We start from the raw sequence: 16,712 nt of genomic DNA on the forward strand, positions 1-16,712 counted from the left end.
CTTCGTGCTGTGTACAGCTTCGACGCAAAGCTTGAAATGAGATAAAGCTATGATCCACCTGCTGGTTTCCTCTAATGATACGCGCGCGACAGTGAATGACCACACCCGGTAGGTAGTATCTACCGCTCCGGCTCGTATCTTCATGCGACTTTCACGCGACGGTGGCTCCCGGCCCATTTAATCTCTGCTCGAGCCACGTTCGTCGCGCGCTTTCACTGGCACATGGGACATATAGTCAAGAAGTACACGTTGCTGGGCTAGTCGGTTCATGTCCAAGTACGAGCCACAAAATATGGCTGTTTTGCGCAAGGAAATACCGAGGGAAGGGTTCCAGGGGAGCGCAAACTTTCGACTGTTTATTCAAGAGACAGTGCAACCAAATATATAGGCACTGACATGCGCAGCAAACTAGGGACACATCGAGCGCATACCGCCCTAATCACAACCTGTGATCTATGAACTTGCGCTCTGCCTGCGACAGAGACAATGAAGTGTCACTGATACACATGGAACCTCGTGCTTTGATATGAAATGCCTCCAACAACTCTCGAGCCGTGGTGTCCCCGCTTCTACCCAAAATCTGAATCTTATTCGAGCACGGCTCACACTTATGTGAACTGCAGTGGGTCGGTAAATGTGCGCCATCTTTACCTTTTAGTGAAAGCTCGCGTTCCCGCGCACGCTTATTCACGCACCTTCCCGTCTGGCCGTCATACGTCTTGCCACAAGATAGCGGAAATTCATAAACAACACCGGTGGCACATTTTGTGTACGACTTGGCGTGCTTCTTGCCGCAACCACCTTTCTTGCTCCCATCAGATAGGATACGTGGGCATAGCTGAGACAGCTTCCGCGGCGCAGAAAAAACAATTGCCACGCCATGTCTGTTAGCAACCTTCTTTAAGCTGTGTGCCACCCGGTGCATATACGGTACGACCTCAGGTCTCACCGTTCTCCGCTCTTGCTCTACCCCAGAACCGGGGTGTTCACTCTTCTGGAGGAGTGACTCGGTGACGGCGATGAGGAGCGTGCGAGGGAAACCAGCCAAGGACAGACGATCCAATTGGTTTTGAAGACCCTTCTGCATCACATACCAAAACTGTGAAAATGGCTACAGCTAAACATTGCCTAGAGTCTGCACTTGCAAGGTTGTGCTCACACGTGATGCAGAAGGGTTTTCAAAACCAATTGGATGGTATCTTCCTGGCTGGTTTCCCTCGCACGCTCCTCATCGCCGTCGCCGAGTCGCCGAGAAAAACACACTTGACTTTATTGCGAGGGCCTGCATTCTTTAGATGATGTGACAGAACGTGCACAGATGATATCAGCGCGACCTTTGTCTTGTCTTCTTGTTTTTATTTAAGCACACCTTCGTGCTGCTCAGCCATCGGTTTCTTCACCTTCCGCAATAGATCCATTTCCGCAGCCTGAGTGAGACGGCACACCATAACATGTCGGCATTGCCGTTTCTATCAGACGCTCGACGCTGATACGTACTCTCCATGTGTGCACATGCGGAGCGCGCTTAGCCTTCAACATGGCGGAATTTCAAACGGCGGCCACCAGGTGGCAGTAGATTTTGCATAAGGTCTATGGCCGTCTAAAGCGAGAACAGTCACCTGGACCGGGTAGCCTGCCTTCCTAAGTCTGCCCTGTTGAACTTTAACGCTGTCATATATCATGTGTTTACGTGAGTTTTGCAGAGCAGATTGCAAGGCAATAATGCAAATACCATTTCTTAAAATCTTACAGTGAGCACCTTGGTTGTCTAACAAATGCTCGGCGGTCCTGGGGCTGTGTTTTCAGCACACATGATTTGGACCTAAAGACAGCTCAACGTCTAGAAACATGAGCGATGAATTCACAGCCATTTCTGTCGTGAAGTACCAACCCCGCTCCTTAAATACCTTTTAGATGCAATGCATCTTAGAAGCTGTCATGGCCGACTTAGTCCAAATGTAGTCCATCCACGTACCTGAATTAGTCCGTGCAAGACCATACCGCTTACGCTCAATACTTCTGTCAACCTTCGCCAAAAAATGTTAGCCAAAAGAGGAGTCAATCTCGAGCCTATGACGATTCCCGCTCTTTGAGTAAAACAGCCCGTGCTCCATCCGCAAATGCAGCTCTAAGTAAAGAACTCAAAACGTTCTAGGAAGGTTTCGAGAGAGATGCCACACTTGCTGCGAAACGATTGCGCATTGTTATTCTCACTGATGCACTGCTCAATACTACCGATCAGTTGATCATGGATACTGTCACCTGTTCGCAACGCTCACGAAGGCATCACGAAGATGAAACTTTTTATTTGGGCGAACCTGTGCGCGGGAAGTGAAAACTCAAACTACAGCAATACGTAGTACACTGACAGCGGCGAACAGAGCGTCGGCCATCGATAATCTGATCTGTGGCTAGGCGTGCCAGCATTTATACATGTGGTATGGAACATTGGAGTCTTATCGCTGGTGGCTCCGCTAGTTCCAGAACAAACTAACTGTTCGCGTTTGCGCGCTCAGATTTATCAGAACATTCTAAAATAATCTGGAAGCTTCCCACACATTCGGGCACCGCTGAAAGTTCGTAATGCCGTCCGGGATGACCTCGCAGTCCAGAGCGCCAAGACATGGAAGCACCTCGCATGCGTCGAAGTATCGCCGAAAAAGTATTTCGCTTAGTCCACGTCGGCGTATCGGTGTCCAGACCCAGACGCGGTCGCCGGGCTGGTACTCCACGAAGCGTCGCCGAAGATTGGAACGTCGGCTGTCGGTCGTCTGCTGATTTTTGATGCGAAGGCGGCCAAGCTGTCAGGCTTCTTCGGCGCGCTGCATGCAGAGCGCTACGTCCAGGTTGTCGTCGTCACTCACGGTCGGCAGCATGGCGTCGACCGTCGTCGAGGGTCTCCTTCCGTAAACTAGTTAGAACGGCGTCATGTGCGTTCTTTCTTGCACTGCCATGTTGTAAGCGACTGTTATGTAGAGAATGATGGCATCCCATATCTTGTGTTCGACGTCGACGTACGTGGCCAGCATGTCGGCGATGGTCTTATTTAGACGCTCAGTGAGGTCATTGTTCTGTGGGTGGTAGGTAGTACGGCTGTGGCTTGTCTGGCTCTATCCAAAGAGCACCTGGGTGAGGTCAGCAGTAAAGGCCGTACTTCTGTCGGTGATCAGGACCTCTGGTGATTAAGACCTCGCAACGAAGAACTTGGCTAACGCGGCGGCACTTCCTTAGAGAGGCCCAATAAATTCTAAGCGCACAAATAGACAAGGACAAAAAACACGTATGACACACACGCGCTAACACAGGCGCTTTAATGAAGCCAGGGCAACAGAATATATAAGTGCACACGTGACCTTACATGACGCCGGCGCAAGAGGCATAAAACAAGAGACCATAAATGACTTCTCAGGTAACATAGTGCTTTGAAAGATAGAGCGATCGACGGCTTGGTCACACATTTATTTCCCAAGCTATCTACCATTTCCGCCTCGATTATTTCCCGCGCTAGTTTATTTTTGCTTCTTGTTACAACGGTGCATTTCCTAAACATTGGTAAGCACTTCTATACCCCACAGTGACGTACATTACGGTCAGCACTGGAGACACCAAAAGGATCACAACCATCACACTTTCTGCAGTGAACATCCGAGGACCCCCCGAACTTTCCCCTAATATTTCGACAATGATCCCTGAGGTGGTCATTTACAGACCTCCCGCTTTGTCCTACATGTTTTGCCACATGAAATAGGCAAGCTGTACATGACAGATTCCGCACAATCGACGAACTTCTCTTTATGTTTCTTCTTGCAACCTGGATTGTCAGGGGAACTTGGGTTCGTCATTCTGCACAGTTCTTGCAGTTTCTCAGGAGCAGAAAAAGCTACTTTGACATTGGCCTCCTGCCCTATCTTTTTTAGACGATGTGACACGCCATGAATATACGGGATGATAGCAAGCTTCTGCGAGTCATTAACAACCTACAAAGCATCAGCCAGTGTTGACGAACTCTTTTGCAGCAAGCTTTCAGCGACACTCATTTGTAACTGAGTGGGATAGTAGGAATCAGATATCCGGAGCGTTTGTTCGTGAAAACTCACGCCCATTACTTCTGGACACTATTTATGCAACGCATAAAGGCATAACTTGACGATGCCCCTCTTAACTAGTGTGAAACGGACGGAGCGGAGCAATGGTTTGTTAGCACGAGGCTCGTACTTCCAGTAAACTTACTTGTCATTAAATAAACGTCTGATGTCAAGAAATCTAATACTGTTATTTGATAGTATTTCATGCATTATTTCCAGCGGTGCCAGGCCTGCAGGGCCCTGGTTTCGCCATAGCGGGTGAGGTCATCCGTGGCTACGACGATCCACTTGTTGCCGGACGTCCACGTCGGAAATGACCCCAGCAAGTCCCTCCCAATTTGCTGGAAGGGTCTACAAGGTGGATAGATAGGCTGAAGAAATCCCGCTGGCCTTGTCGCCAGTGTCTTGCGTCGATGACAGTCCCGGCATGTCCTCGCGAAACGAGCGACGTCAGCGGTAAGGCGCGACTAGTAGCACTTTTCTTGTATCCTCGCGAGTGTGCGGAAAAAACCGAGGTGGCCAGCCGTCGGGTCGCCGTGCAGGGCCTGCAGAATTTCTGGCTGCCGTGCCGAAGGGACAACGACAAGGTAGCTGGCTCGGGTCGGCGAGAAGTTCTTGTTTACGAGCACGTCGTTCTGCAAGAAAAATGACGCCAATTCTCGCCTGTATACCTTGGCTACAACGGTGGTCTTGCGGTCCAAGTACTCTGCCAGGCTCTCAGTTCCGAGTCGCTTCGCTGTTATTCATCGAAGTCGTAGGCACTTATGGGTACCAAGAAGCTGTCGTAGTCGAGATCGTCGTACGGTGGCGGATCAACTGAATGCTGCAGAATGCTTATGTCCGGGCTTGTAAACGACACCAATGTCAAATTTCTGCAGTCTCAGATTGCATAGTGCGAGGCCACCTGAAGGGTCATTCAAGTTAGCTAGCCAACACAAGGCGTGGTGATCGCTCAAAATTTTGAAAGGCCTGCCATAAAGGTAGGGGCGAAACTTTGACGTAGCCCAGATGATGGCAAGGCACTCCCTTTCTGTTGTGGAATAGTTGGCTTCCGCCTTGGATAGCAACCGGCTATCATACCTGATAACCCTTTCCATGGGTTTGAAACAGCGCGAAAAATGAGGACACAGTTTCTTTCTGTGTCCTCTTATTTTTCGCGCTGTTTCGAACCCATGAAGCCTTACCAACAAGCTGAGATCCATACCCTTTTGACCCTTTCCAGTTCGTCAGTCCTCTGCACAAGGACGGCGCCGAGTCCTACGCTGCTTGCGCCGGTATGGATTTCCGCATCGGCATATTCGTCGAAATGAGCACGTATCGGAGGCGTTTGCAGGCGTCTTCTCAGTTATTGAAATGCTTCGACTTGCGCCGTTTCCCACTTGCACTCGACGTCCGCCTTGGTCAGTGTAGTAAGTGGCTCGGTGATGCATGCAATGTTTTTAACAAACCGCCTGTAATAGGCACACAGGCCAAGAAATCGACGCACAGCCTTCTTGCCGGCGGGTGGCGGGAATGTAGCGATGGCGGCTATCTTCTGGGGGTCAGGGCGGACTCCACAGTTGCTGATGACGTGTCCTAAAAAGAGAAGCTTTTCGTAGGCGAATTGGCACTTTTCCAGTTTGAGTGTTAGGCGAGAGGACCTCATTGCCTGAAGCACTGTTCCAAGACGTCGGAGGCGTTTGTAAAAGATGGGAGCGAACACGACGACGTCATCCAGGTAGACAAGACAAGTCTGCCACTTTAATGCAGCCAGTACTGTATTCACAACGCGCTGGAACGTCGGAGGCACCGAGCGAAGACCAAATGGCATGACCTTGAACTCGAACAGACCGTGCGGTGTTATAAAGGCAATCTTCTGACGGTCTCTCTCGTCGACTTCAATTTACCAATAGCCCGTCTTGACGCACATCGAAGAAAAGTATTTTGCATTACAAGTCGATTTAAGGCGTCGTCTATCCGTGGGAGGAGATATACGTCCTTGTTCGTGATCTTGTTCAGGCGACGGTAATCGACACAGAAACGCAAAGTTCCATTCGGCGCCTTCACCAAGCCTACTGGTGATGCCCACAGACTCTTCGATTGTTGTTTGATGTCATCCTGCAGCATTTCGTCGACTTGTCGCATTATAGATTCTCGTTCTCGCGTCGAAAGCCAGTAGGGACTCTGACAGAGTGGTCGAGAATTTTCTTCCGTTGTGATAGGTTGCTTAGCAAAGGGTGTTTGTCGAACCCTTGATGACGACGAGAAACAGTCCTTGTATTGCTGCAGAAGGCATCGGAGCTGTTGCTGTTAGCATGCGGGAAGACCTCGGCTGACGTCCAAGGATAGTTCTGGTATTGGTGCCATCGTAGTAGCTCCATCAGAAACTGGAAACGTGAAGGCACCCCTGACGGCCACGATTTCCTCGATGTATGCAATCGTCGTGCTTCAGCAGAGGTGTCTTCATGCAACCGATCCTTGCTCTACGACGATCAATTGCTCTACGACGGAAATGCCACGGTTCAGCAGTAAACACTGATCGCTCACGATGAGGCCTTCAAGGTGTTGAGATTTTTCAGTGCCGAGGGAAATTATGACGATGGAGTGACATTGAATAGTGACTTGATTCTCGAGGACGTTCAAGGCACGGTGACATGGCTTCGTATCCGGCGGTGTCGTTTTGTCCGACGATAGAGTTCTCGACTTGGTTCCGCAGTCGATGACCGCGCCGTGATGGTTTAGAAGTCCATGCCAAGTATGATACCTCCGCAGTAATGCTACAGGATTAAGAAGTTCGCAGGATAAGTCTGATTATCGTTGGTGACTCTTGCTGTGCAGACTCTAGGCGGCATTATTAGATGGCCTCCAGTGGTCCGGACTTCGGCGCCTTCCCAGGTGGTCCTAACTTTCTTCAACTTCGCGGCGAACGGCCCACTGACGAGTTAATAGTCGCCTGCAGTGTCGACGAGAGCGGTGACGTTGTGGTCCTTGATGAGAATGTCGAGATCGCTAGTTCGTCCTCTTGCGTTGCGATTAGGTTGCGGCGTCGGGTGACGGCTAAGTCGGCTTGTTCTGTAGTTTCTTCGTGGTGTCGTCAGATCTTACGGTCATGATGTTTCGTCATCGGCGCTCCGTTCAGCTTGTGGCGTCATCTTAGGATGTCGTTGCGGCGTCGTTAGCGGTGGAGGATCTTCAGTATTTCGTCGTGCAGGAACCGCACCTCTATCGATGGCTGCCTTTAATTGTCCGTATTGAAGATTGTTATCTGCTTGTGGAGGGGCCCCGGGTAGGGCCGCTGAACTGCGGGCGTTGTTCAGGGGACCGGTGGCGTCCTGGCGACGGCAAACGCGACGAACATCGAGGTGTCCATTCAGAGTCGTCCAGGGAGTCGACGATGTCGCGCGGCCCCTCACCACGTTGTGGACTCGGTGCGCTGACGGCGAAGCCACGTAGTCCCATGGCATGTGAAAGTACTGGCAGCGGCGTTAGGTGTGGCCGGCTTCGCCACAGTAGTAGCAGAGCGGGCGGTTGTCGGGGGCGCGCGGAATGTCGGTTTTCCATGGTGCTTAAGTAAAGTGCGTTGTGGGGCTAGTTGGTATGACATTAGAACGGTAAGGAACTGGGCGGCGATTGACGGAACACAAGAAGAAGTAGTACACAGGACAAGCGCAGACTAACAACTGAAATTTATTGAAGCATAAATCTTCCACTTCAGAAAACGTACATGCGCGCAAGCAATCTCGACAATATCACACACCATAGTAAAAGCCCTTAATCTACGCTAAAATGCCAACTCTTTCTTAGATAAACGGAGGGTTCACTAATGCATTTATCAGGACCAAGCCTCGAGATCACTGACGCTTCCAAAATTCCACGTGCTCTTTTTTCTCTGGCACGCCCCAGCACTTTCGTTTCTTCAAAAAGTGGGATGCAGTTGGCGCAGGATCTGCAGTGAACCGCCAAATGTTGCCCACTGGCTGAATCTACAGCATATGAATGCTCCGAAAGGCGTTTATTTAAATATCTTCCAGTTTGGCCGACATAGACCTTGCCGCAGCTTAACGGGACCTCATAGAAAACATCCGATCTGCATCCTACAAACTTGCGTTTGTGATTCGTGCCGCAGCTTCCACTCTTCGGCACACTCGTAAGGGCGCACACCCGTGACAATTTACATGGTGCTGAACAAAAAACATCTACGCCTAATTTCCTGGCCACCTTCTTGATACCATGCGAAAGTTTATGGACATAGGGCAAAACCACAAAACCTCGCCGTTCTGTTCCTAATGTAGTGTCCGCCCGTGGAGACGCAGTACATCTACCAAAGGTTTCGAACAGTGTCTCTGCTACGGCCTTTAGCAGAACGTCCGGAAAGTCCGCTTCTTGCAGTCTCGCCACTTGGGAGGTGAAACTATTCTGGACCGTGTGGTGGCATGACTTACTTAAAGAAGACTTCAAACATGACTTCGCGATTTCCCTCTTAACAAGCTTTGAATGGAAAGAATCGTACGGTAAAAGGGGCTCCCTAGAGCGTGGCTGGCAAGCCCAGCACATGTGACCACCATCCCTGAAAAATAGTCTGATATCTAAAAACTGCAAACTTGGATTCACTGGAAGCTCAAAAGTAAAATTCAGTTTCTTGGTAACGGATTCAAAAACATGAAGATTGTTATCTGCTACCTCCGCTAGGTTATTGTCTGAATTCACACTTACCAAGATTAAAAAATCGTCGACATATCTGAAGAGGCGTACAATGCATTCGTCAACAAGTGTCCGCGTTAGTGAACAATCTAAATCAGCAAGATAGATCTCAGTTAAAATCGGCGCCACGCTAGATCCTATACAAATCCCCTGTTTTTGTACATAAAAGCCTTCCTTGAAGCTCACAATAGTTGAAGCTAAGTAGACTTGAAGTAACTCCAAAAACCTTCTACTGAAATGCCACTCGTATTTTGAAAGTCCACCACTCTCGAGCGTTCAATTCAATTGTTGTGTGTGGCTGGCTCGCCGGTCGGGCTTGGCGTCGATGTCTTCTTTGCGACTTGGACTGGGTTCATAGCTTGACGAGGGCGTCCGGAGCTTGAACGAACAGCACCTCCCCAGATTCACGTGGTTGTGACATTGACGAAGGCAACAGTCGGCGTCTTCTAGATGAAACTGTTTATTTGGGCGAAAATGTGTCCCGGAAATGAAGACTCAAACTACAGCAATGCACGCAGTACACTGATAGCGGCGAACAGAGCGTCGGCCGTCGTAATCTGATTTGCAGCTAGGCGCGCCGGCATTTATACATGTGGCATCGATAATTCCACTCTTATCACCACTGGTGACTCCGCTAGTTCCTGGCCAAACTCAGTTGGCCGCGCTTGCGCGCTCAGGCCTATCAGAAGATTCTAATATAATCTGGAAGCTTCCCAGACAATCGGGCGCGGTTTGCGAAACGCAGTGGCAATAAGTGTAACGGATCGATTACATAGAAATACAAAAAAGAGTGCACGTGGCAATACTATAAGCTCTTCAACATCAATGCTCAAGGCAGTACAACCAATGCACTTTCGTATAGTCTGCAATGTCCATGGAAGTGGAGACAACGAAAGGATCGTCAAAATTCAATGTGTTGAAGTGAATTTGAATATAACCTGGGACGACATGCAGCCACATTTCCCGCTCGGACACTATAGCCCTGAACTGGATACCGGGCTTGTGTTTCTAAGCCGCACAGAAGACATCGAATGGGCAGGCCTTGCCCATTCATGCTTCAGTCTTCAGGCGACAGAATCTAAGTTCAGCTTCCAGGTATACTGAGATCAGTATACGTGAGATCCCTCGGCATAAATGTATCGAGGGATGCGAATTTATGTTTTAGATGAGGATCGGTAACAGCTATATCCAGTTCAAAAAATTAACAGCGCAAGAACGATTAGGAAGGGACGAGACAACAAAGGTAAAGAGCGCTTCAACATCAATGCTCAAGGCAGTACAACCAATGCACTTTCGTATAGTCTGCAATGTCCATGGAAGTCGAGTACAGCGCTCTTTACATTTGTTGTCTCGTCCCTTCCTAATTGTTCTTGCGCTGTTAACTTTTTGAAATGAATCCACGCCTACTTGCCCAAGCATCAGCCCTCGCAAGCTATATTCAGGTTGACATAGTTGAGCAAGTACGCGCCTTAGAATTCGAAAACTGATGTCGATGATTAAGATCACTCGTCTAAGCCAGCGCTGGAGTGCGATTTTGAGCATCGTTATGAGGAGGCCATACGATGTGATAGCAGCGTTGTTCGCGGCACGGAGCGTAGGTGTGGAATCGCCGATTTCCGGCTGGGGCGGGAAAGGAAGGCAGCTCGGCTCTACTGTCGACGCAAAGGCGGGTGGCTGTGATGCGGTCGTTCACGCAAGACAGGGGTCCTAAATGCGGGCCGCTGTCGCTTGCCGCCGTTAGTGAATTGCCGGTACATTTCCAATCGAAGGGGCTGAGTGTAGACATTGGCTCTTTCGCGAAAAGTCGGTGGAACTAACTCAACTGCTGTGACGCTCAGTGTGAAAATGTTAAGGGGAATGTGAAAGGAATTGTGAAGGGGAAGTTCAGGACGATCTATTCTTTTATTCGAAACAAATGCCAAAACAACAATAAACAAAGCCACTAGTGCGTTCGAAGCCGCAAGCACGAAGATTAGGCAAATCCATGTACTGCCCATCATTCCCGTGGTGGCTGAACAATCGCAGCACCAAAGTTCCCTCTAGTACATGTTGTAGGAAACTCTATGGCTCAAGGTGATTGCGACGCAATGAATGGCCTTTGGAGCCATGGCGTAACAGGCGTACGCTGTAAAAATAAGGTAGAATATTTATGATTCACCGCGCAAAACTATAGAGGAACGCTCTCTTGTACTAAACAAGCCACCGTGAGAACGTGCAATGTCCATAAAATAGCCAGTCGTCTTACCTGACGAATGTGTTAACCGAAAACTTCTTATCGACGGAGTCCTTCTTTTCTGCTATATAAACGCCACGAAATGATCGTCGAACAAACAATGCGAATTGTTTATTGTAACATATTTCACAATCACTGAGCATGACGGTGTACGCGAAAATTCCTCTTTGATATAGCGCAAATGGACTACGTCAAATAGCTTCAACTATATTCCACTGTACGAATAGATACAAGTCCTGGGCCACTACTCATTGGGAGCTCGGTTTATCAGAGGCGTATGACGTGCGTTGACAGCTCGAGAGCAACAAGTAGAGTGCGGTTGAGGCATATGACCATAAATGTTGAAGAACCGGTACGCCATGGAGCGAAGAGAATATTTTGAATTCATAACAATTCAATGAAAAATTTTCTATAGCTTCAAGGATGAGGGTGGGCTCGGCAGAAAAGTGACGTTTTTCACTGGACGAAAACCTGAGTCCCCTTGATACATGGAAAGCAATGAGGACATATGGCTGAGGGTAATTGAAAAATAAGCATGAACGTTCCTACGCTGGATAAGTCAGAACATGGCGTAAACAGAAATGATATATATTCAAGCTATAACATGCATATACAGTTTCCTCTGTGCACAGATTACACTGCACTAAATTAAACTTCAGTGAATGCGATATCAATCACAATATACAATACGGCTCCCGTTTGCCTGTCACCTATTCACCCAAGTTCAATATATACCAAAAATCCAAGCTTAGCATCCTATGTGATACATTGACGCTTTCCTTAATGTCTAAATTACATGAAGCCATTTTCGATATTACAAAGCCTCTGTGATATAGCTGAGACTACATTTTTCATTTCCTAGTTTTCAGACTAATTAAAACACAGCAACAAGAGCCTCAAACATTTATCCCTCAAAATGTGTTTTACAAAACTGAATGATTCTGTGTTGTTGGGGAGTGGGATAGCAAGCTTCCAGTCAAAAAATATCCCAATTTCGCGGTTGTTATGAAACAGTGTTTTTTTTTTCCTAATGTCTTTGTGATGAGCATAATGTCTGTGTGCGCGTTTAAAGAGCGCGGGACGCTAGTGAAAGAAACCAAAAAGGTGAAGACGATGCGGCACGTGTCAGCGTGACCATTCCAAACGAATGAGGACCCTCCATGGGGAAGCGAGGACAGGTAGTAGAATAGGAGAGCGTGGGAGACGTGGCCGAGAGTAGAGCACTGCACGGGCCGATTTTTCCGGCCCGGGCCCGGCCCGGCTCGGAAACGCCATGCTCCGCCCGCCCGAGCCCTGTCCGGTGTTTTTAAATGTGGCCCGTCACCTGCCCGGGCCCGAAAGATTTGGGCCCGTCACCTGCCCGGGCCCGAAAGATTTGGGACCGGCCCGGCCCGTTTCAGCTAGACATGCCTTGAACATAAAGGAGGCACTGTCCAACTTTAGGTTGTTGTGAAGATACCTATTGCACACAAGATATTTTCTAGAGATTGTTTTAGGAACTTCTTTGAGTGTCACGACTTTCACTGGTACTTCGTATACTTTCGGTTACTTACGCCCGTAACACTCTTGCAAAATAATTGCAGGGCAATATAAAATATAACTGGAGTCATTGCTGGCTGTGTCATGTACGCACGCAGTGCTAACCACGCAATCTTATTTTTTTCATTTCAGTGAACGACTACAAAATATATTACCTCCATAAAGTGGAAAAAAGAAACATGGGAGAAATTTATAGTTTGAGCCTACATCAATTGCATACGAGCTAGGGCTGTGGAGTAAAAGTAGAAAGTCGCCTGCAAACTTCATCGATTGCACAATGCAATAAAAAAAACGGCGTGCCCCTACTGCCAGAGGATGGGCATGGCTGTCGGAATACACCGGGGGCTTATTCTCAAAGCAAAGTTTGAAGCCATTTCTCAGATAAAAGTGCTTTCATTCGTGCATAGCCAGTGCCTTAGCTAAACGAGGTCCCCGCCAACTTTTATGTGAAAATTTGTTCTACATTGCGAAGTTATTTAAAACGAAACACTCGTGTCAGACGTGTGTACAGTAACGGTGTGTTGAATAAAGGATGCTTTAAATAAAACTTATCAGTCTGTGTGTGTTTGTGTGTGTGTTCGTTATTCCCAGAGTCTCGGATCGCTTCTCTAGCCTCATCACTCTCGGGGAAACGAGTGTCGCTTAGTCTGGCGCCTCACCACTAGTAATGGGAAAATCAAGAACGGCTTTCGCCCTGTGATAACAGTCGCTCCGCATCTTGCACTTAAACTGCACGAAAAACAGCTCCTGAGATTTTAATGACTCACAAGTCGCGTTGACCAGTCTACGGAGTCACGCAGGCGGAAACAGGCGCGGTGGGCATGCGAGCGTAGCTGCATACTCGAAAATTCTGAATTGTTTCCCTAGATACAAGCGTGCACATCTTATATACACTAATATAGGCAGTTTCAGTTTACCGTTGCTTTCCTTACACGGTACCCAAGAACGTCTTTCACTCACTATAACGGTGGAAACTTATATGAGGCATTTCTTGAAATTACGTGTAGCATACAGATGGAGCAAAATTATAGACGTACTGTGAAATTTCTGTGCACGCCAATGCACTCCAGGTGGTTCAAATTACCCGGAGCCCTCAACAACTGCGTCTCATATAGCCTAGGTGGGTCGCTTCGGGAAGTTAAACACCACAAAACAACAAAAACAAATCCAAACAACGTACAAACTCAATTATACAGATAGGTATGAGACCCGGGCCTAATACGGGCCTGGCTCAGGCCCGAGCCCGACCCGAGCCCGAAGATTACGGGCCCGAGCTCGATCCAACAATACCTTACCCGGCCCCGCCCGGCCCGCGGGCCGGCCCGGGCCCGTGCACTGCTCTAGCCTAGAGGAGAGGGTGACCAGGGCGATGGCGACGTCGAGTGTCAAGGCTGCTACGGGCTCTCACCTGAGCGCACATCCAAGCTACTCATCGCTTCGCGTTGGCCAGGCAAGAACGCTGTTTCCTCTATGACACCCGCAGTACGGCTTGCGAACGCCGAGAGGGCGACCGACCGTTGACCCCGGCTCCCAGTGCGCTACCCCTCCAGCTACCAACGACGGTTGAGCGCCTACACCGCCTCACCTTCCACCTACGACGGCGCGTGTGACTTCCCACATTGTCTCCATGCCGCTCATAAGGAACGGGAACTTATTTTCGTATAAATCTCGAGGCTGCGCCATTATCATTGAGTAGCCATATTTTGTCACCGTAGTTATTGCTTTCCATGCGGAGGGCTCGCTTGATACACGCGATATTGCTTGTACATATGTTGAGCAGCTGTCCCTCGATGCAAACGCTCTCCTCTCATGACGATGATCGATTTACTCACGAACCTGAACGACGGCGACTCTCTCATGAGTCATGATCTTCGCGACAGCCTTATTCCTAGGGGACACCGTTCAAGTTTGTGAATTGGGGCAACAATTAACTGCTTTTACAGTTCATCGGTGTGTGCCTAGTAGTGGCCCTTGGTTGGTAAGAGTACACAGTTGCGTCGTCGTGATGGTGATGAGCGCTTCCTTCCTTCTTCCGCATTGCGTAATATTGTAATCGTTCACTTTCAACCTAACCACCTTCCCCGGAACGCTGTTTTAAGCTGATTCGGTCATGACGTCTTTCGTGTGCTTTCCAACGTTCGTCAGCCTCTAGCATGGCCCATAGAAAGAACCATCACGCGGTCATAGAAACGCGTCTTAGGAATTTAATTTTCTCAAAGTCGGAATTTCCCTGAAGTGTGCAATTCTTGATAACGAGCTCACGCGCTGTCCAGCAGATCGTTTTTAGTCTGCCAATACAAAAAATCTCAATGAAGAGCCCATAGCAGGTGTACTGCTTGCCATTGTTTTTTGCATCGTCGGTAGAACAAGCGCCTCCTGTAAATAGAGGAGGCGTTGGTAGAACGCATTCGTATGCTTCAATTCAGTTCACATTGGGCACACATCAGCGCGTGGCCTAATGAATAGGTGGAGGACAAATCATGTGTCGATGTGTGCTGCTTTTAAATGCGAAGGCATTTCTTAGTCCGGCTATGTCAGGCGTCGGTCGGTGTCCGCGCGCCTCTCCGCTCTCACTCCCTCTCCCATAGCAACACCTGTGGGCGCGCGCGCTTATCCTCGCCCCTAGCAAGCGGAGCAGGTGGTGCGGGCGGAGTAGCGGAGAGTGAGTGGAGAGGAGGAGCGCGCTCTGGCGTGTGAGGGCGCTTGCATCGCGGGAGCTCGGCGGAGCTCCCGCGTGTGTGGAGAGAGGGTAGGTGGAGTGCTTCGCGGCTCCTTCTCTCGCCGTTCGCTCTCTCTCATTCTAAAAAGACAGGGCGTGCAAATACGGACACTAGCTCAGCTCTCTGTTATCCTCGCTCTCTCTCCTGCCTGCGCCACCGCCTCAATGCAGTGCGTTTGAAACGCGTTTGTAGCGTTTGTGCTGCCTTGACACAGCCTGAAAACAGCGCGGTCTAAACGCGTTTGTGCTGCATTGAAGGCGGTGGCAACATCTCTGGGGTGATTACGAACGCACGTAGGAAGCGTTCGTTGAAAGAGGCGCCCAAAAGGGAGACACTTGAGTGGGTCGATGTGTCCAGCTTTACGCCATGAAAATTACTACGCCGTGTACTCTCGGCGCAAGAAATGCATTCGCATTTCCTCACGATTCCCTTCGGGGAGGTGGGGGCATTTTTTTAGTAATGTAATTGCTTTTTTAATGTAACTGCTCTTGTAACTGCTTTTGGAACTGCTTTTTTGTAATGTAACTGCTTTTAGTTAAAGAAAAAGAGGGGTGGGGGGGTAAAAGGCCTAGTGGCCAAGGCACTCGCTTTCGAAACGGGGACCCGGGTTCAAACCCCAACACCGGCATGAAAATTGCTTTAGCTTTGTTTATTTCTCCTTTGCTCCAGATGTGGGTGACGAGGTTTTTTGCGTGAACGCGCCATGTATTTTTTTTCCGCCGCGGGGCGTTTTTTCGAACACCGCCAGCTTCACAGGTCAGTCAATACAAGCATCGCTTGAAATCATGCGCGTGGCTGACGCCTCGTCTAGGCTTTATACTCTGCAAAGCAACAACTGTCGTCGCGCAACAAGTGGGCGCGCGCCCACTTGTGGCGTAAACCTAGGCGCAGTTTCTGGGTCGTCGGCTGTTGCCCGCGGCCCTAGTCCACGGCGATCGAGGTGAGGGAGGGAGCGTGCCCGCCCTTGCGACTCGCGGGGAAGGCCGCGCAAATATGTCACTGCGTAAGAAGCGCGGGTCGCTGCTCGTGTTTCTGCGTCTGTGCGAGCATGGTGCCGAAGACATGGAGATCCAGAGCATCAGAAGCAGAAAAAATACGGGCGCGAAGTGCGGGTGAGATTATGTGTACACAACACGAAAACAGGCGTGCGCGTAAGTCGCTACAAGAGTCCATTTTAGTGCCAAACATACACATACTCCCCATTGCGGCTCTTCTTATCTGACATGAGTGCAGCAAAGCCTTCTGGTGTGACAGGAGTGCAGGACCTGCCGCAACTTTTTGTGTCCTTTTTTAAAAATTTCTTTGAAAGTGTGCGCGCACACTGCGAGATTTTGTTGTTCGCACGCGGTAGAGTCGGCAGAACATGCAGGGACAGGAAAGATATTAATTCCCAGAGTACGGCAGTTTTCCAAAAACTTCCCTGCGCACTCTGTATGAAGAATTGTTGATGTTATT

General features: G+C 49.3%; 1 protein-coding gene across 1 annotated transcript in view; it reads right to left on the reverse strand.

The window, feature by feature from the left end:
* The window catches only part of LOC119382249 (pseudouridine-5'-phosphate glycosidase), a gene marked incomplete in the record, with an annotated part of 1,023,505 nt that overhangs the window by 818,435 nt on the left and 188,358 nt on the right, over positions 1-16,712 (reverse strand).

Source organism: Rhipicephalus sanguineus, chromosome 2, assembly GCF_013339695.2.
Source record: "Rhipicephalus sanguineus isolate Rsan-2018 chromosome 2, BIME_Rsan_1.4, whole genome shotgun sequence".
In the NCBI taxonomy this organism is placed as follows: domain Eukaryota; kingdom Metazoa; phylum Arthropoda; class Arachnida; order Ixodida; family Ixodidae; genus Rhipicephalus; species Rhipicephalus sanguineus.